Raw genomic sequence first — 22,218 nt, forward strand, 5'->3', positions numbered from 1 at the left:
TCCAGGTGTTAGTATATCTATGTTTGTTTTGTTTTCGTTTGATATGCGTAGGAAAGCATGTAAATCTTCCCATGCATATTCTGCACAACTTAATGTAACAAACCAAGTGGGAGGGCCAAGGTTTCTGATCATACAACATACATCTCCATGACGTCGAAACCAGTACTCTTTAGTACCACGCATATTTGCTAATAGATGTGTAAGATTTGCCTGTAAAAGCTCATTTTTTTGTTGAACTCTTTGTAATAATTGTGTAGCTTTCATATTTTGAAGTGTGATCCTGATTTTAATATGTGTTCAACTCTGTAACATAAAGTTGCTAGTTCACTTTCGAAGAGTAGGTGGAATATGTATTCCATATTTTGTCGAAATCTGGGATCTTCAGAATACCTTCGTAATGAACGATATTCTGATGCTGATATTTGAATAGGTCTATCATCGTATCTTCCTCCTTTGCCACTAGGAAAGAGTAGAGGAAAAGCACGTGCTTCTATACTTTTTTCCCATATGCTGATTGGTGATCCTTTTGTTTGACGCATTTGGTACGTTTCCAGTGCATCTTCTATGGTGTCATTAGAGTGCAATGGATGAATTGTATAATGGTCTAAAGTGTTTGATATTGTTGCAGGATCTAGGAGCTCAAATTGACCATCTTCTTGTGTCTCTTGAATTATGTCAGTTGTATCTTTCAAGTTTTCTTCAATATTAATTTCTTTGTAATATTCATTATTCTCTTTAAGATATTGCAGGGCTTCTCTAACTTTATGTAAATCTACCAGTTGTTGCCAATTTTGTTTGTCTTTTGTAGGTACTCCATTTACCAAGATAATTAAATATTGCTGCATTGGACATTGCACTCCTAGAGTGTGCACATTTTCTTTTAGATCTAATGGTAAATACACTAAGTTTCGACGAATACCTTTTACTAATTCAGAGGGAGGTAATTTTGCAGTTTTTGGTTGAAGGCGTATTATTGCTTGAAATGGGTGCACTGTTTGAATTATGATGCTCTCATATAAATTAAGTTGTTGAAGGGGTTTTGGTAGTGGATATAATTCCAAGTTATTTGTGATAGCACGTGAAGGAGTTTGGTTGTTGTCAAGTTTTGTAGTGCAGTAACTGCAAAGTATTATGGGGTCAGTTATTTCGTATTTGTTTTCTGCTATAAGGTAGAGAGCTAATTCAAACCATTTAGAATCTTCATTGTCTTCTATTTTGCATGATATGTCTACAGTTTTTGAGTTACTTTTATAAAAAGTTCTGCGGCAACATACACACACTTGGTTTGGTACTTCAGCTGAAGTACTTTCAAATTTTTGTATTTCTTTTTTGTATGTGTGTAGTGAAAGGTTGCCATGTGCAGATTTGTTTCGAAGTTGGTTTACAGCTAATTCATCTTGTAAGTGGGTTTAACTTCCAAAATATTTTGTCTGGATATAGTCAATTTCTTCTAGTAGGTCTTTTGCTGTACCATGTAGAAGAATGTTATTTAAATTGGCTAGTGCAAAAGCAGGACTTTTAGCATAGTACAGTTTATAAGCTAGATTTGTTATACTTGCATGATGTGTTGATATCCTTTTGATATCATGGAACTGAGTTTTGCTAGTAGGTCCTGTAATGCAGGCCAATGAATGTCCTTGTAGTCCTGTGTACTTGCGTACTGGACAAGCATCCATATTTTGCAGTAGTTTAATTTTGATTTTGTCTTTGCTTTTCACATATTGATTGAGGAATTGGCGTAAAGACTTGAACATTTTTTTGGGAATGTTACCCATTGACGTGCATGGCCATTTGTACACCAGATGTTCTGATTCAGTTGAATGGAGGGGTAAATCTACGTTTTCAGGGCATATTTGTGTAAGGAGTACTTCGTGTTCCATCATGGTATTATTAACTTTTTCATAACCTCGACCACTGCTATGTATGGCAATTGTATTTGTTTGCTTTGGTTTGTAGGCTTCTTCATTAAAGTATGGTTCTGTGTTTGTAGTGTGACTCCATTCACCTCCACAGATATTTAAGAAGTTATTTCTGTTGACATTTCGTTTATTGAGAAGTCTTTTTTGTAATTTAGTTATTAGTTTTGTTAGTGGTTTCATTCTGTTTAACACTAAAATAAATAACTTTCTTTTGAGAAGAAGTGCACTGTCTATCAACGCTTCTAAGATTACTTTCCTACGATAGGTTTGAAGTGTTGAACCTGGTTTCTCTCCTGTTTTTATAAGATTTTGAAGGACTTTGTGACAGAACATTTTGGCTAAAATACTTTTCTTGGTGTGCTTACTTTGTACTATATCAAGATTTATAGAAGAAGTTTTATTTGTAGTGATAGTTGATTTTCTGTTAATTGTTTTTTGGGTTGTTTTACTTTTTGATAGAGGAGGCAAAGTGTTTGTACTAGAAACTTCTTATGTTTCACTACATGACTGTATTAGCTGTTGTGTTTCAACTTCTTTTTACAAAATTCTGCTATAGATGGATGTTTATGTTGGAGACTTTCTTTTCATTTGCTCTACTTCTGCATTCCTTTCTACGGAGTTACTTTTTGGTAGGCATGCTTTAGGGTCTGTTGAAAAAAATAATACAGAATGTATGGGTTGGGCTGTTCTGCAATGCATGTGTGTTGTGTGCATAAGTGTTTGAGTGAGATGATAAAGATGTATGGAATGGTGTGTGATTGTGCATTGAGAAGTACAACTACTAGGGATGGGTATTCTTGAATTAATGTGTTAATAAACTGGGGTTCAGATGACAGAAAAAAGTATGCCAGTAGTGTGAATTATAAATAGTATATCTAAAGCTATACAATTAAAACAGTTGTTTCTTCTACAACATCTAAATTCTAGTGGCTGAGTTGGATAATTTGTGTGGCGAAAAATAGGAATTTGTGGGCCATTCTGCCAGTAAATCACTGTTTAAGACGGGAGGATTTTTGGTCAGAATGGTGCAGAATCTCTATTTCTAGGCACAGAAATAGCATGAATTAACATTAGAGTGTGTTTGAGTAATAATTCAAATATTATGATAACAATCTACTTACTTTTTTTCTAAAATGAGCAGTTTGCTTCTTAGTTGTTCTTTGTAATTCAAATTCGGCTGCTTATTTTCAGGAGAATGGTCTTCACTGCAATTGTAAAAGAAAGAAATTAGTAATTCGGTTTGTATATAGCACTGTTTTTAATTTAGACATAGATTTTTTAAATTGAAATGCTCAGCGCCTTCCTCAAAACCATTAAAACTATCTTATGACTAACTGTAGGAAAGAAAATATCTTTACTATGGCTTGTCAAAATCATAATGTACCACTGTATACCACTATTCCTGTAACTAAGCTTTTCCACGTAATAGTGAGTCCATGTGATAGCCTGCTTTTCCACGTAAGAGAGAGTCAAAGTCATAGCCTGCTTGTCCTATATAAATGTAAGTAATTATATAAACTAAAAAAATTAAAACCAAGTATGTGTTTGTACAAATATTATTCTTTGAGATTTGATGATAGAGTGTGCATGTAATTTTGTTTGATCATATGTAGTCTATATATTTTATTTAAAAAATGTTAGTTTAACATTATTTGCGTATGTGTGTGTGTACGAAGAAATTAAACGGTATAAAGGTTTGTAAGTCACAGTTCATTTTAGGAGAATGAAAAAATGATCGTAGATTCATTTTACAGATTACACAAGGTAAAAGTCGGTTAGAAAATGTGTTCATGTACTGTATAGAAAATATGTATACCTGTAGTTTGTGTTCATGCATATTGATATGGACGAAGCTGCAAGTAGAAATCTTGGAGACTTGTCTAGTATTTCTCGTAGATCGTGCTTGCCAATGGTATGAGACTTGTAGTCCGAGAGATTCACTGTACATTTGCAGTGCTGATCTATGATGATGTAGTTACATGTAGAGGTCTTGGATTTGATTGGCGGATGGTCATGTGATTTCTTAGCTACATCCAATGAGGGAATGGCACAGAGAGTGAAGTGGAAATGGTAGAAGGGCTGTCCATATGTTCGCGGACATGGCGGTAGTTCTAGGACACCGCGTATTACATCCGGGGAATTTGGGGTGGGGAGGCATGCAAATGAGATTGAATGTAGCAAGGGATTGGTCAGTAAAGTTTGGTGAGTGTGTTGTGCTAGGAGAGGTTTTCTCAGATATTCTTTTTGCTGAGAGAAGAACCGATAGCTATGGCTGAGTGTTTTAAAAAACAGATTGTGTGGATTTTGGGAGACTCGTGGATACATTGGTTGAAGGTGCATGCAGAAAGCTGTGGAGTATCTATAGATCTTGGATTCGCACATGTGGAAGTGCACTGGCATGGAGTCCGTGGAATGAACTGGCTGGACTTGCTACCTCTCTGTGCAACTTTGAAGATAGAGGAACATCCAGACATAATTGTAATTCATTGTGGAGGGAACAGTTTAGGACATGTGTCTGGAATTTCTTTGCAATTTGCAATGAAAGAAGGACTTCAGAAGATCATGGACATGTTTCCAAACTCCAAAGTAATTTTTTCACGGATTGCGCAGAGACAAATGTGGCTTGGTTCTTTCTCATGTGGTCCACAAATGGAAAAAGCAAGGCGTAATGTCAATAAGGCTGTTTGTGCCTTCCTAAGAGATTTTGGCATGTCCTCTTTTCACAATGAAAATATTATGTTTCGTAGTACATACATTTTTCGCAGAGATGGTGTCCATCTTACCTATGCTGGCAATCAGATTTTTCTGAGAAATGTACAAAATGCATTGCGACCTTTTTTAGAAATGCAGCATGCATTTCGAAGTAGGTGTTAAGTATTTATAATTTTTGACATACAAACACCTCCCAAAGGCTCTTTTCAGAGTCACCAATTCCTCCCAGAGAAAAATGCAATGGTTACAATAGGGTAGCATCCCAATTTTGTTTATGTTCGCGAACTGTCCGCGGACTTTCAAGAAATAGAAAGGGCCCTGCGTTATTTATCTTTACTTCTGTTTTTTAACTGCGAAAGGTGGCTCTGAAAAGAGCCTTATTTTTTTTTTGATTTTTGTTATTTTGTATTTTCTTTGGTTTTTTACATACGACAAACGAGGAGAGGAGGGGAAAGGAGGGGAAAGGGGGGGACACCAACCATAGGGATAAGAAAGGGCGAGCTGAGAGAGGAAGATGTAAAGTGGGTTTTATTTGGGTAGTGAGCAGGTCTTCTCGTGCTCTGAGACGATAGTCTCAAAAGCACTGCAAAATCGATCCCCCCTGCAGAGTACTGTGTCACAGTACATACATACAACTGTGACCCTCGAAAGGTAAGGGTCATCAGAATTCTGTATGGCCTGTGAGGCAGCTTGAGGTAGACGCTGTCCCAGAGAGGTGTTCCTTGTGGTGACAGGATCAGAAACGGAGGATGAAGTAGAGGCAATCAACCTACTACGCTCTTCGCAAGGTACAACCTTGCGAATGGCCCCAGTGTGGAATGAGTTCAGGTGTCGCTTCATGGTCGTAGTCCCAAAGCTATACGAACCATGCCTCCCGCGACTGAGTACCATTTTGCACTCATTGCAGGTGACACGGTTCGCACGAGCCTTAGGACCATTCCCATGAACAGTAAACAACCGCCACACCCAAGAGTCACGCCGAGGGCGGGTAGTAGGGTTTTCCTCTACCTCATTCTCGTCATCCTCTTCTTCCTCCTCTGTATCCTCACTCCTGTTCCCCTCTTCAGGCCCTTGGGAAGGTGGTGGTGGTGGAGGGGGTGGGGGTGGTGCTGAAGCAGATACAGCACCAGGTGGCAGCAGTGGAGCCACAGAAGCCATCAGGTTGAAGATGGAAATCTGCAGGTTGCAGCAAAAATCTCTGTGCTCTGTAGAATAGCCAGAAACACAATTAGAATGAGCTCTAGGGTGTGGTCTTTTATAGGGGTGCTTGTGCGCGGTTCGTGGACATGCGCGCCGTCCGCAATACAGATCGAACACCAAAAAAGGTTCAAAAAGTCACAAAAACTATGTGGAAACTTAGGATTAGTATGTGGGATTTGTGGTATGTTGAGTTTTTAATGAGAAATATTGTGGATTACTTGGAAATGTACTTTTAAAGTGTTCGGGGACACGAACAGTGTCCGCATTCAGAACACGCGATCAGCGTGGGCGCGGTCACATGATTGTTTCATGAGCATGTTCGCTAAGGTAGTAGCCGTCCGCAGGACACCCAATGTATGGACATTGTTTTGCGAATGCTTGTTGATGTTCTACGGACAGTGTTCGGGTCCTGAACTAATTAAAAGTGCGTCACACATAAAACAAAAAGTTACGGACAGCCATTTGTTCTTAGCACAGTTTAATTTACTTGTGCACAATACGGACAGACATAGCGTCTCAAGCGCACCTCCATTTTCATTTATTTACAAACAATTCAGGACACCACGAGTTTTGTTAGAACAGTTTCAACTTGCTAGCGAACACTACGAACAGGCATAGTGTTCTTAAGGACACCTCCATTTTCGTTTATTTACGAACATTTCAGGACACTACGAGTGTTCTTAGAACATTTTCAACTTGCATGAGAACATTACGGACAGATATAGTGTCCTCAGGACACTTACATTTTTGTTTATTTACGAACATTTCCGAACAACCGCGCTGTCCGTGGACACCTAAATTGGTTTTACCACAAACAACTGAAAGTAATTACAACACAATATAAAAATGTAACTTTATTTAACATATATAAACAATTTATGACTGAGAAGGTGGGGCAGAAACGGAAACAAAAACAGGTGAATTAGGGGTTTCAATATAAGTGGGATCAGGTGAAGAAGGGATGGAAATCTCATCAAAACATTGTGGTCCATGGAGAGAGTTTAGGGTTAAATGAATGGGATATGGTGAGGGGGGACATGTACAGGTAGACAATGGTATGTTGTTGGTGGTTTTAGGTGATCTTCCACAAAGTTCTTTAAATCTGTAAAATTTGCCATAAGTTGGTCCATTTTGTGGGTAATGTGTTCAAGAGTGTTATCCACCGCCTCTTTTTCTTTGGAAGTTGCAATTTTTGTAGGGTCTGTAAAAAGAAAAATGTATATGTTTAATGTAAATTGACAAGGGGGGTCCTGGGAGTCTCTCTGCCAGACATTAGTCCTCGTTACGAGAGACTTACCCAGAGTCTTTAGCTCACTATCTTTCACAGAGAAGAAATATCCCAAACATATCAGTCTTTGTCCTGCCCTGGGGCAGTCCAGCACCGAAATGCTAGGCAATTCTCCTCTGAACAAGAGTACCAACAGCATCCCCAGACACGTGTTTCGGTCTAGTTGGACCTCATCAGTAGGGAGGAGCTGTGCCTCTCTGAGAATAGTGAGCAAGGGGTCCACGTCTGGATTCCCCTAGTAACTTAGGGTGAGACCCAAAGTTACTTAAATATGCAAATTGAAAAGGGGGGTCCTGGGAGTCTCTCTGCCAGACATTAGTCCTGGTTACGAGAGATTTACCCAGAGTCTTTAGCTCACTATCTTTCACAGAGAAGAAATATCCCAAACATATCAGTCTTTGTCCTGCCCTGGGGCAGTCCAGCACCGAAATGCTAGGCAATTCTCCTCTGAACAAGAGTACCAACAGCATCCCCAGACACGTGTTTCGGTCTGGTTGGTCATCACCTCTTTGTTTTTGCTTTGTCACCCCGAGTGGGACGGGTATGCCCAGACGTGGGTCCCGTGCCTGCTGGGCCTAGAGACCCAAGCTACTCCTCACTGATGAGCCCAAACAAGGGGATGCTTGTGGTCTCGTGCAGAAGGGATGTGACCTAGCAGTTCGGGCTGGACTGCCCCTTTTGGGGTGTGGCCAAGCCTGATTTGCATATGGTCTTTCCCCTTCTGTAATGGCTTGGCAGGCGAAGAACGATGGTCTGGAGGGTTGCCTCGAGCAATGCCAGTGGTTAAGATTGAGTCTAAACCTTCCAGCCATCACCTCTTTGTTTTTGCTATGTTGAATGTATACAAAATAATATTTATTAATTGGTTTATATAGTAAAGTGTGTACCATTAGGTGACTATCTTCTAACATTTCGTCTTGTGGGAAATGCTCCTCTAGCCAGTCCAGAGTACTACACATTTCTGTGAGAAAACAAAAAAGTAATATGTTTTTTTTTCTAATATAGAAAGTTTATAAATATATGAGTAAAATGAAGTGCACTTACTATTTCCGGTAAGATATGTAATCAGTAGTCTATACGTCTGGTCTTGCTGTTAGTTGTGGAGTGTCTGTGAGGTAATTATGTTGCAAGCCACTTTATCTTCTTTTGGTATATTCCATTTTAGAACATATTGTATTTAAATGAATGGTTAGTGTGTTACATATATGGGTTACATTTCTTAGGTATTACTACATATACTTTGTATGTGTCCTGCTTTGTGAATTTGTTAAATGTTCCTATGTTATGATATAACAATTACACATACCCCCCCCCCAGAGTTTTTAGGTGCTGGTACTGTTGTCCGAACATGTCCGCGGACCGTCAAATTCAGTAGAAAGGGTTCAGTATGTTCCATATTACATGTACATAAAGTCAAAGTTATTATTGTTAAGTTGTGCTACTAAACAACTATGAAATTCAGTAAAAAAACGTTGTTAAAGGGATGTTATGGTTAAGTTGCGCTACTAAAAACCTATGAAATTCAGTAAAAATACTTTGTTAAAGGGACGTTATGGTTAATTGCACTACTAAAAACCTATGAAATTCAGTGAAAAAACTTTGTTAAAAGGGACGTATGGTTAAGTTGCGCTATTAAAAACCTATGAAATTCAGTGAAAAAACGTTGTTAAAAGGGACGTTATGGTTAAGTTGCGCTACTAAAAATCTATCAAATTCAGTAAAAAAACTTTGTTAAAGGGACGTTATGGTTCAAAGTAAAACCGAAAACCCCCTGAAATTCGGCAGTTATGGTAAGATAAGCAACCATAACTCGCGCCACCGTGCACTGCTAACACTAACACCCAGGACATCAAAGATGACATCATAAATGTCATTGATGACATCACTGATGACATCACATGGCTGGCTCTCCCTTTTTTTCTTTTACTGACATATCTAAGCCACATAGTTTTTTTCAGTAACAGTCAGGAAGTAAAAATTGAAAAGGTACTATATTTGTAGACTTAGGGTCAAGTCATATCATATGAAACATATATGTAGCATAAGACACAGGCTTGAAAGAGAGCAATCCTTTCTGTGCATGAAGATAATCATTAGAGTTATTAGCACTTTCTCATAGTTTTATTTTTATTACTATACCTTCCCTGTATATGCTCATATTTGTATACATTGTACTCACACTCCTTTCCTTAGGGTTCACTGACATCATTTGATACACACACATACAGTAAGTAGCACCTTTGAAACAGAGCAATCATTTCTCTGCATAAAGATAATCAGTTAGGTTATGAACTCTTTCTGCTACTACTTCTGCTTTTTTGCTTACTTCTCTGTCCCTGTATATACTCATATTTGTATGTGTTGTTGTCTCTTTATGTGTTGTCTGTATTAAGTGTAATTATGTATTAAGTGGGTTTTATTAGCTACTTATTACATGTTAGATTATGAATATTGCACCTTCATCATGTATACTGCACACACGACCTACGTTTCGCATTAGTTGCTTAGTATACTGGGTAGAACTTCATAATAGAATGCTATTTATATCAATGCATTGCTTAATGCACTAATTAGCTCATGATATTTATTCAAATGATCCTTCACACTTTTTGGTCAACATTATAAGAATCCCTCCTACAGAGTTTTCATGAAAAATAAATGCACATGTGATGTCATCAGTGATATCATCAATGACATTTGTGATGTCATCTTTGATGTCCTGGTTGTTAGTGTTAGCAGTGCACGAATTTCAGGGGTTTTCCGGTTTTACTTTGAACCATAACGTCCCTTTAACAAAGTTTTTTACTGAATTTGATAGGTTTTTAGTAGCGCAACTTAACCATAACGTCCCTTTTACTTTTAACAAAGTTTTTCACTGAATATATATATATATATATATATATATATATATATGTATATACATATATATATATATATATATATATATATATATATATATATATATATATATATATATATATATATATATATATATATATATATATATGTGTTGTTGGTGGCATGCAAAGTACAGGTTTTACAACACAGCCAAGCCCAACTTGAAGCTGCAGAGAATGAAATGCACGCTTAGAAAAGCTTGGTGCTGCCAGGCCAAATAATGAACACCTTTACACCTTTACATGTCATACTGGCAAAACAAATATATATTGAACCTGGCATCTGTTTTTTGTGCCTGCGGGAGTGCAATTCGTTTTTCCTCCCTTTCTGTTATTTTGTCTAACACGGAGCGTTCCGTGTTTGAATCTGCACCGGGACCGTTACGTTGTGCGCGTCCTACTTTCATGCTTCGTGTTCTGAAGAGGATTGCTGCCGCTGGAGGCAGATGATACTGCCGATAGGACTGGGAGCCAAAACACGCACGGGAATATAACAACTGAGGCCACCTTGCCGGCCGGCGCTTTCACGTTTGCCGGAGGACGCACAGGAGATCGCTGCAAGGTAAGCGTGTGCTGTCAGTTTGTTTCCATTTCCCTGTTGCTTTATACGCATTTATTGTAGTTTGGCTCCTTGCCCAGACCAGTTATTAGGTCTCTCTGGTTACCGTTTTCATCACTAATAGACGGTACTCCGCTCCTTGGGTTCTTGTTTGGACATTTTTTGATTATATTCATGATTTTTGCAGCCATAGTATGACGAGCATGCATGATGCCTGGGTAGCAGCCCGGCTACTCCAAGCCAAGGATTTATTCTGCGAAGATCAGGAATCTATCTCCACACTACCCACTAGTGGGGTAAATAAAAAAGTCAGCAGCAATGTGAGCAAGGAAGTGTTCCTGCTGAGGGAATACGAGAGACTCCGACGAAGGGAAATATCCAAGTGGTGGGAGGAGCACTCTCTTCAAAATTATTTAGACATTGAGAGAATACCACGAGGCTTACGCATTATGACTACTCCGTCCTTTGAGGACCAAAATCCACTAATGCTCGAGGAATGGGGAGAAGCTAGCAAAGGTTGCTCTGGCAAGTTTCTGACAATCTTAGTAAAGTATGCCAAATTGGATCGTGAACAAGCACTCAAAAAATTAGGTAATGTAGAGGTTGATCTTACCAAAGTCCCCACAACAGAGGAAGGCAAATCTTTACGCAAAAAAATTGATGAAGCTCTAATTACATATGAAGATGAAATCAAACAGCATAAACACAAGAAATTTCTACGAGACAAAACAGACTATGAGATGGGTTGTGTTTTTACATTCGCTAAACATTTTGACTCTCTCCGCAAAACCAATGCTACACAGTCAATGTCTGTTCCATCTGGTGATCTAGCCGTGACCACCTCTGAGTCAGATATCTCTGCATCTGGGACTGACAAACCCATTCCCAAAATGAATTTTTTAGATGAAATGAGACTTTTATGTCAGGATGGGAAAAATCAAAAAAGAGGCAGAGGTCGTGGTAAGCCTAAAGGACGAGGAAGAGGACAAAAATCGCAGGCAAAAAAGTCATCCGCCGAGGCCGACGTGGGAACCGGTCAAAAGGCGCAGCAACAGGGCAGAGCAACATGCTCTGGGGCCAAAAACCAATTATAGACAATATGAAGATTTACCAAATTATCAACTTGTCGTCTCATGTCCTCACCAAATCCCAGACCTCGTTGTTATCACTGGGTCTTAATTTCTGCCCCACTGTGAACTATGATTACGCCCAACTACGCATAGACTTTGATAAGTTTATGCGTAAAATCAAGCTAAAAAAATTATTTGCCAACACTGATGCCCCTATAAAACGTTCTATACCTCGTATGGGTGGCACCGATCTTTTAATTTCGGACATTCCTTCACTCATGGATCTGGCATGCCTTGATGATGATAAATATGATCCATCAAATATTGACTTTTCTGATTTTGACATCAATCCCAATTGGGATATACGGACCAAGCTAAAATGTAAATCCAGATTTAACCCTCAATGTCCTGTTGGCGGCTGTATTGAGGCTTTCCATGACTTATGCATTGATGATCTCAGAAAACTTCGTCATAAGGCTGGTACCACCAAACAGAATCTCACTATTGCCCAACGCCAGGCCATGAATGAACTCCAGCTGCTATCTAATATTGTCATCAAACCAGCCGACAAGGGCTCAAATGTTGTTATCCAGGATAGAACTAAATATGTCATTGAAGCCAATCGACAATTACATGACCGCCAATGTTACACCAAAATGTTGAAGGACCCATCTGAAGAAATCAGGACAGATTTGATTGCTTTGTGTACCAGGTGGACGAATGAAGGTCTATTGGAGGATGATCTGGTTAAAGTTCTTACTCCTACATGCTATACTATACCTACCATTTATTTCCTCCCTAAAACGCACAAATGCCTTATCAATCCCCCAGGTAGGCCCATTGTTACTCTATGTGGCTCATTATTGGAAGATCTAGCCCAATTCATTGATGAAACATTGATCAAATTTGTCACAAGATTACCTTCCTACCTGAGGGATACTAAGGATTTTCTACAACATGTTACCAACACACCCTGGGAGGAAGGTTTACTTTTGGCCACCTTAGATGTAGTTTCTTTATACACATCTATTAGTCACACCATTGGTATATCTGCATGTAAACACTTCTTGGACACTCGTTCCTTAAACTACCTTGGACACAGCACTATGATTTTAGATATGCTCTCATTCTGTCTACACAACAATGTTTTTCTTTTTGAAGGCCATTTCTATCGGCAACTAAGGGGGACTGCGATGGGGAGCACCTTTGCACCATCCTATGCTAATCTCACAATGGGGTGGTGGGAGGCTACTTTCCTTTCTGACCTATTACTATCTTTCTTTCCGACACAGATTATTTCTTGGTGGCAGTATATCGACGATGTTTTTATCATTTGGAAGGGCACCGAAAGGGATTGGCTTTCATTTGTTAAAAGTATCAACAATAACCAGGTCAATCTCAGTTTTACTGAATGCCACAGCCGCACTAAAATTGTCTATCTGGATGTGACCGTTATGATGGATGACTCAGGTATCAGTACTGCATTACATAAGAAATCTACCAATACTGGTTTACCACTCCATGCCAATAGTTGTCATCCTACACCTTGCAAAAAATCCATCCCTTATGGTGAATTTATTCGATATCGTCGCAATTGCTCCAACATCGCCTGTTTTGACAATTATTTGTCTAGAGATCCCTTGCTTTATGATACTGGTCCCAAAATTGTGTCAAATGATGATCCTAGACTCATCATTACATTTGATACTTCGTCCAATGACATTCGTAAAATTGTGGCAAGGCATTGGCATGTTCTTACCCTTGATGCTGATTTGAAGCTCATTTTGGGCAACCGTCCAACTATGACTTATAAACGTGCTCCTTCTTTAAGGGACAAACTTGTGTCTAGTTTTCTACCTCCCATGGGCAAGATCCAGCGTTCTAATACATGGCTTCCAGCTTCTCATACAGGATTCACTAAGTGCATGAAATGTAAAGCATGTGCCCATGCCACTGTTAAGAAATTCTTCCTGCATCCCATCACACAAATCCAGCAGATGATACGTCATTCTATGAACTTTGACACCACTTTCGTTGTTTATGTACTTTCGTGCCTTTGTGGGCGTTGGTATGTCGGCAGTACTACCTGTAAACTAAAACTTAGAATTCTGCAACATCTGAGAGCCATTAAGAATTCTGATCCTACATATCCTATGGCTAAACATTTTAAATCTGAACATAACAATGATGCTAACATGTTAACATTTTTTGCTGTGGCACATGTACCCCCTCATCCGAGGGGCGGTGATCGTATTTTGAGGCTGAGACAACTCGAAACCAGATTTATTTTGGATCTTGACACTAAATTCCCCAGGGGTCACAATGTAGACGAGGAATTGTATACTTTTTTGGGTACCTAATTTTGTGCCCACATGTATTTATCATTATTGCTTTTTCCTTCCATTTATGCTCTGTTTTCCGTTATTGGGGTCATCTTGTTTTCTTGGTTCAACACTTTTGTATTTCTGTATTCCTGCCTCACTTTCATTGGTTTGTTCGCAGGTATTGACTGATCTAATTTTGTTTTACACTTATGATTATTATTCTTTCTTACCTGCCTGTCTTAGCTGATTATTTTGCAATAGGGGGAGCGCTCTCTCAACTATGTCCTGTTTATTTTGGGGACCTATATGTAGCTTTATGTTCTATTTATTTGTGTTATTCCCTTCATTTTCTGACATTGTTTTACTATTCCTCAATGTTTTGAAATTACTGGTCTAGTCTACTCTGTGCTCTGGATCTGTATTGTTGCATTTCTGCCTTCGGCTTTAGGTACTCTGACATCATGGTTTGCACTTGCACTTTGATGAACTAGCTGCTATTTTTTGCAATTTTGCACAGTCTATCAGGTCGATGCACTTGCACATTATTACATCCTCTACTTTTGAGGTTGGACAGACGCACTGTTGCCTTGCTGCTCTATTTTGCTGATTTGCACTGTATAATTGACATCTGATGATTAAGCTGCTATTTTTGCTGTTTGCACAAATTATCTTGCCGGCTGTATTACCTTGCTGCAATTTTTTAACATTTAGGTCCAGTCCTACTGTTTTTAACCTGATTTTATATCTAATCTTGGTTGACTAGTTTTATTGTTATTGTATTGTATTTTCTATTTAAGTGTTGGGAATGATATGTTAGTTCATGAGGCTGATTATGCATTTACATGGGGTGATTTTTAATGTTGGTTCATTTATTTTGAGTGTGGCTTATTACATCTTCCATGCCATGTGGTCATCATACTGCTACTTTATGCACTGTGCATTGATGTCTAGCAAGGTCCCCATACATGTATTGATACATGTATAGGGGCCTTTTCCCTATTTTGGAGACTGTGGTGTTACATACTATATTTTTACACCTTGGTCAGTTTTATTTCACTTCTACTGATCACTGACAGAAGCGTTTGCAAAGCACTGTGCTCTAATTCTTCAGTTTTAGCATGGGTACACACTCCCTTCCAACATGGCCGCCCCTGTTCCCTTTTGAGTTGGTAGCAGCTGTTGCCATCGACATAGTTGAGGGACTGTTGTTGATGGTGTATTTACCACTGTCCAACCCTCTCCCCCTCACGTGATCAAGCGCACAGTATAGCGCGAAACGCGTTGTTTGCAGGCTGCTACACATAGGCGTCCTGTTGTTGTTCTGTCTTCTATGTGCTGCTTTGTGTCGTGCATTTGTTCTCTGCACGATGCTTCTGTTTTTTAATTTGATAAAACATTAAAGACATCAGTAATTCTTATACTGTGTCTGTTGTTTTTTCCGAACCTTTATTGAACCTGGCATCTGTTTTTTGTGCCTGCGGGAGTGCGATTCGTGTTTCCTCCCTTTCTGTTATATATATATATATATATATATATATATATATATATATATATATATATATATATATATATATATATATATATATATATATATATATATCAATGTCAAACTCTGATGTTAATCAGGCCAGGCGAGCGGTACTCTCTATGCTCAAAGGACGAAAAAAATCCATCTGGATACCATGTCTTCTTTACCAAAGGTACATCTTTATTTCAATTCATCAAAACAACACAGCTAAAAAGCTCTTTAGCAAATGTAAGCCATAAAAAGTAAGGCTCTCCCAAAATGTGAAAAATGTTGATGCGTTTTGCGGCAAAACTCGCCGCTTGTTCACAACCACAATCCCTGTTGCACAAGTGTGTTTTTTTATTTAAAGAAACCATTCAACCAAAAAGCAAACTGCCAATGATTGGCCATGGTGAGATAAACACAAAAGAGGGACCATTTTCATGATGTATTTCATTGCTAACTAGCAAAACCCTCCCGCCATCATGGAATGGGTTTTCCGTCATCTCCATGCACTATGTATCAGTATGTTTAAACCAGGAGTTTCAACAATAACCCGCCTTTTTGTACATCCTATTGACTAAAATACAAAGTGTTACATCCCGCATCTCGTTATTGATTGGGAAGATTAATTCAATTTATTCTTATCTTTCCCATCTCTATATGGAAGAGTTATCTAAGACTATTTGTCATGACATATTACTGCTGGCAACAAAAATGCCACTACATTTTGGTAAAATATATATGTCCTTACATGTCCTTACATACCCTCCTTTTCCGACAATTCTGGCTACCCAAATCCACAATTGGAGGAAACCCAAATTGTTCTTCTTTCTTTCCATCATATAAATCACAATTGAAATAATAGTAACTTAATAAAATGAACATTGGAATATGTCATTATAAACCACTACTTAATCATAAGAACAGTAAAACATATCCCAAATGAAGTCCTCATAATGTGCCTGTGCATATATGACTTTCTTTTCAACCGAAGTGTCCACCATCAACATTTCATTTTCATGTATGATAATAAAAACAATAAAATAAAATAAATAAATGACTAATATAACTAACTAAAACAAATAATTAAAATAAAAAACATGTGATTCTCCACCACACTCCTTTTCAGTCCCATAGGATAATACTATGCCTCATCAGGAACGCTGTAGAATTAAATTCAATTCACTACTGTTCTTTTTAAAATGTTTATCATTTTCATGATTCCATCTCTGAGATGTTTTGATCACCAATCTTCCGTCATCTGGTTCATTCAGTGAAGTTCTTTCATCCTGGGACCCTTGAATGCTTTTCCATAGAAGCCATCTCTTTGAGCGTCCCTGTTACTTTGTCTTCACATCCATACTTCAGTCCGGAGGCTTTACTCGAGCTTCATCCCGTGGACTCCAGGACTCCGTCAGCTCTCGTGTCCTCCGTTACTGCGACCTCTGACCCCAAAAAGATCAATTAAGTTTTCTAATTTAAATAGAAAGGAGACATATCAACTACATAGCACAATATCAAATTTACCCTTTCTACCATAAAAAAATGTAGTCCAAAACATTTTGCTGGAGTCTTCTGATTTCTGAAACTAAGCACGTGTTAAAGAGAAAACAATAATATACATAAGACACCATTATACATCAACAATATATTTCAACATTGTACCATAATAATTCAGCCTAATTCAGTCCCTTTTTGTCAATGTTTATCACCTATGGTATTTTCATTTACATTTATCTCTACAATAAGGATCACATCTGTTTGTATTTATATGGTGTGGGACACTATGAAGATAGCTACTGTATCTATCTTTCCGTGTTTTCAGGGTACTTAAGCTGTTTCTACTTGCTCAAGCCTCCTGATTTCATGTTTGGGGTGACAGGGCTTGATTTGGTTCACATGAACACATTGTTCAGTCACCATTTCACCCTCTGTCTTCAATATTTTGTAAACTACTGGGGACACCTTATCCACAATTTCAAATGGCCCTTGCCAGGCCACAGGAAATTTATAATGTTTATGTTTACCTTTTCCAAAATGAAATTTATATATCTGATCCCCTACACTATACTCTTTCACAGACGTCTATCTATCATAATATGACTTTGCAGTGTCAGCAGCTCTCTCCAAATTTCACTGCACAAATGCAAATGCATGTTGTAAATGCTTCCTCAATTCTTCCACATATTTGTGAACTATAGAGGCACTTACAAGTGTCTGTTCATGTGTCCTGTATAATAAATGTTGTGGCAGTACCATTTTCCTTCCTGTTAATACCTCATGAGGACTGATACCAGTTGCTTTGGCAGGAGTCGATCTGATTGCCATCAAAACCAGGGGTGATCGTAAATCCCAGCTGGAACCTGCCTCCGCTACAAACTTCTTTATTATCTCCACAATAGACCTGTTGCAACGTCCTATATTTCCAGAAGAGGCGGGCCGGTACGCAATATGCAGTTTCCTTTTTACACCGAATATCTGCCACAACTTACTCATCAAGGTGCTTGTGAAATGACTTCCTCTATCCGACTCTATTCTTTGTGGTAATCCAAATCTTGAAAATATATGATTTACCAGTAATGTAGCTTCCGTTTGCGCCCTACAATCTGTTGCAGGAGTATACTCTACCCATTTTGACATCCAACAAACAACGGTCAAAAGATAACGGTTCCCCCTACTCAACCTTTTTACATGCCGTACATAGTCAGTTTGCAAATCTGACCATGGAAGAGTTAAGCCTATTTTCATCAGTGAAGCTCTATGCATTGGTGAATCAGGCTTAAATTGGGCACATACTAGACACCCCCTAGTGTATAATTCCACATCTTGGGACATATGTGGCCAGTAAGCATAATCTTTCAGTATTTCTAAAGTCTTTTGTGAACCTCTGTGTCCTGCAGTTATTCATCATGTGCATGGTGTAGCATTAGCCCTCTGAATGAAAGGGGTACCACCCATTGTATCTGCCCTGTTATGGATTCCCTGATCATGAGTCCATCTGTAGTCTAATTCATTTTTTATTCTTTAATAATACCCTCTACTCTTCTTTCCCTGTACAATCATTTTCAGTTAAAGGATTTTGTTTGGGATCCATCAAATGATTATAATAGATCCCCAACATTCTATCATCCGTCTGCGCCTTAATCAGATCTTGATCTGGTGTATCATAACTCCATTGCACTACTGGTTGTTCTACATTAGAGCGTGTAACTGCATCTATTTGTATTTCACCAATTAAGTGTTCAATGGGTAACAACTCTCCCATAACAGCCCCAATCTTGGCTAATTGATCTGCTTTAGCATTTCGCTCCTTATCTTCTCTTGTAGTTTTCAAATGCCCACAAATATTCCTCCACTACACTGTTAAATCATTTTCTGACACTAATTTGTTTATAGCCTGTATCATTTTTCCATGTTCAAGGGGATTTTCTTATATTATATGTAAGCATGCCTCTTGTTTTCCAGCCAGGCAAATACTCTACAAAGCTATTTTGTGCATAATCAGAATCAGTCACCAGGACAATTTCACTGAATGTATTATCAACTGAAGTAGTAATTGCTTTATAAATGGCTGCCATTTCCGCTACCTGACTACTCCTAGCCCCAATTCTCATCCCTATACTAGAAATGTCCTCACATTTCAACCAGACATTTCCTATCCCTGATACCAACCGTTTATTGCTGTCATTTTCAATGTGAAAGGCACAACAGTCAACATATACAGTTGGTAAATTCTTACATGTATCTTCATCAAAAGCTTTCTGTGGTGATTTTTCAAACTCCTGCAAACCAGATTCTACTTCTATTTCTTTTGACACACATTCAGCTGCACAGTCATGTAAATCTGCTAACACTTGAGCAACTGGGCTCTTTTTATTTTGGCCTTATCTCACTTCTACAGGAAAGCCTTGCTTTTCCAATGTCCATGAAGTAATTCTGGACTGTGCTAGATTGCCTGACGTAATCCTTTTACTCTGTAAAAACTGCAATGGTTGAACATTTGTCTTAATAATTACCTTTTCCCCTTGAACAATGGGGTGAAAATGCCCCAACGCCCACACAGTGGTCAAAAGGGCCTTTTCACATTCACTGAATTTGATCTCAACCTGGGAAAATGCCTTACTTGCATAAGCAATGGTTTTGTGGTTCAATCATGTGTTTGAGATAACGCTGCTGTCATAGAATGTTCAGTGAAACCTATTTCTATAAAGAAATCCCTGTTTTGTATGGGATACGCTAGACATTGTGCCTTTATGAGACATTCCTTCAATTTAGCAAATGCCTCAGATTGCTCTTTTTCCCATTTCCAGGGTGTATTCAGCTTCAATAGTTTAGTTAATGAGTGAGTAATTGCAGCATAATTTTCAATAAATTTCCTGTTATGTCCCATCATTCCTAATAAACTTTTTAAACCTTTCACATTTCTAGGATCTTTCAATTTCTGTATGGCCTCCACCTTTTTCTTTTGTGGATTTAGCCCATGTTCAGTTACTTCATGGCCTAGGAAATTCACCTTTTTTTTGCACCATTGGGCTTTCTGCAAAGATACTTTGGCACCCGCCTTTTGCAATTGCCCAAGTGCACGTCCAATTTCATCAAAATGGCTTTTTAAGTTTTCATTTTTTATCAGGACATCATCCACATAAACTATAGTTTCTCTTTCCGCTGCATCTGGCATAGCCTTTCTCAAAAATATGCCAAATTCGCTCCCACTATTGACATACCCATGGGTTCTAGCCCATGCGTATTGCGTTTTATCAAATGAAAATGAAAATAAATTCTGAATATCCTCTGCCAGTGGCACGCACCAATTTCCAGATGTGAGATCTAATGTGGTAAACAGCTTTGACCCATGCACCTGAGCAAGGCCTTGATCAATGAATGGCAGCGGCCATCTAGACACTGGCACTCTTTTATTTAACCACTTCAAATCTGCACACCAATGCCATTGACCATTTGGCTTTAACACACCCAAAATAGGAGTGTTGGAGGTAATTTTAATGGGCCTGATAATTCCCCTAGACTCCAAGTTTTTAATTATCTCTGCCAATGACTCTAAGCATGCCAGTGGCAATTGATATTGCCGCACAAACACTGTAATTTCTACCACACCACTCTGGTAATGTGGCAACATGTAAATTAGTTAGGCCGCAGTCATATGCATCTTTGGCAAAAACGTCTTTAAATTACATGAATATTTTTCTCAACTCATTTTTATCCTCTTCGCTATTACATGCATCTAACAAAATCTGCTCCTCTACCATCTTTGAAAATTCTGGGAAATCCTCCAGTGAAGGAACCTCTGTGCTCTCTTCTAACTGTGTGGCTGTATCTCTTTTCAAAGCTGCCACTTTTAAATATTTTGGCATATCAACCTCCACTTCAATGTGCTGATTTTCTATTTCATTTTCATTTAAGGCAAATACTATACAATTCTCCTGGTGACAGCACACTGTCTCATTGAAATCATAAGGATACACAGATTAAATGTTAAAGATCCCTTTGGGTTGAGAATCCAGATACTCTGGCAACACACCCTGTGCATCTACCTATCTCTCAGGGATATTTCTGTTTATTGACATTTGCAGTATAATGTGATTTTTGTTTGGCCATTCCTAATGAAGAATTCTCTTCTAAATGAATATCCTAACACACTTTATTATTCACCATAATTTTCACAGACCCTTCTCCAACATTTATCAATGGGGTGTACTCATAATCCAGGCCTTGCTGCTTCATGGATTCATTCAAGCACGCAAATGCATCATAATCTTTCATTTGCTGACCACTATTGCACTTTATTGTTATAGCAACCTGCTTGGTGAATGCAGGGATATTAATATACTTCTCCACCTGTAATTCAATTGCATATGGGACCAATTGTGCACAATGATAAGCCTTGCTCTTGTCTTCAAATTTGGGTGCAGGCCCTCCTAGCCACGACCATATTTTTTGGTTAAGGAAATCTAATCCCATGCACATTCTGTGCATAATAACCCATGTAAAAATCATTTTGTATTCCACTCAATATCCACACATTGTGGCAGATGGTTTTCTGTCCAATATTAATCTTTAGCATGCATCTTCCTGCAATTCGGTTTTCAAAGTCTGTATGGTCCAAACCAGAGTCATATTGGTTTTTAATTCTACATTTTGGGATTGCCACCCTTTCCAGTATTCTCTGCAGTAGTTTCTCATTAATAAAACTCCTTTCCTGTTCAAGCGCCAAAGTAGCTTCTATCATTTTAGAATGGTCATTTATACCAATCTGAACCCATGGCTGCTCATCTTCCATGTGTATTTCAGTGAGAGTGGTGATGTGTTTTTCTGTGTCTGCTTTAGAAATAGTGTTCTGTTTGCATTTCTTCTCTTTTAAATAGAAGCACAATGTGTGTTCATATATTTCAGTTTGCCATTTCTTCCTGGGATCCAAATAAATCTGCACAGATTGTTTTTCTTTTTCACTTTGCATTTTATCCTGACACATCAAAATGACAGTGACACTAGACACACAGCTAATTTGTAGATACACCTCCACTGCATCATTCGTTTTGGCAACGGTATGGCATTCACTTACATTGCTGTTTTGGGACTTTATTTTCTTAGGTCTTAATGGTTTTTTGGATAAAGACCACAGTACCCCATTTCCCCCATCTATGAGAGGAGACAATCTTTCAATCTTTTCAAGCAATCTGTTCCCATCAGGAATGGAATTTCACAAATAGATGTGATCAACACT

The sequence above is a fragment of the Ambystoma mexicanum genome, chromosome 5q, assembly GCF_040938575.1.
Source record: "Ambystoma mexicanum isolate Mex_15411 chromosome 5q, UKY_AmexF1_1, whole genome shotgun sequence".
Classification (NCBI taxonomy): Eukaryota; Metazoa; Chordata; class Amphibia; order Caudata; family Ambystomatidae; genus Ambystoma; species Ambystoma mexicanum.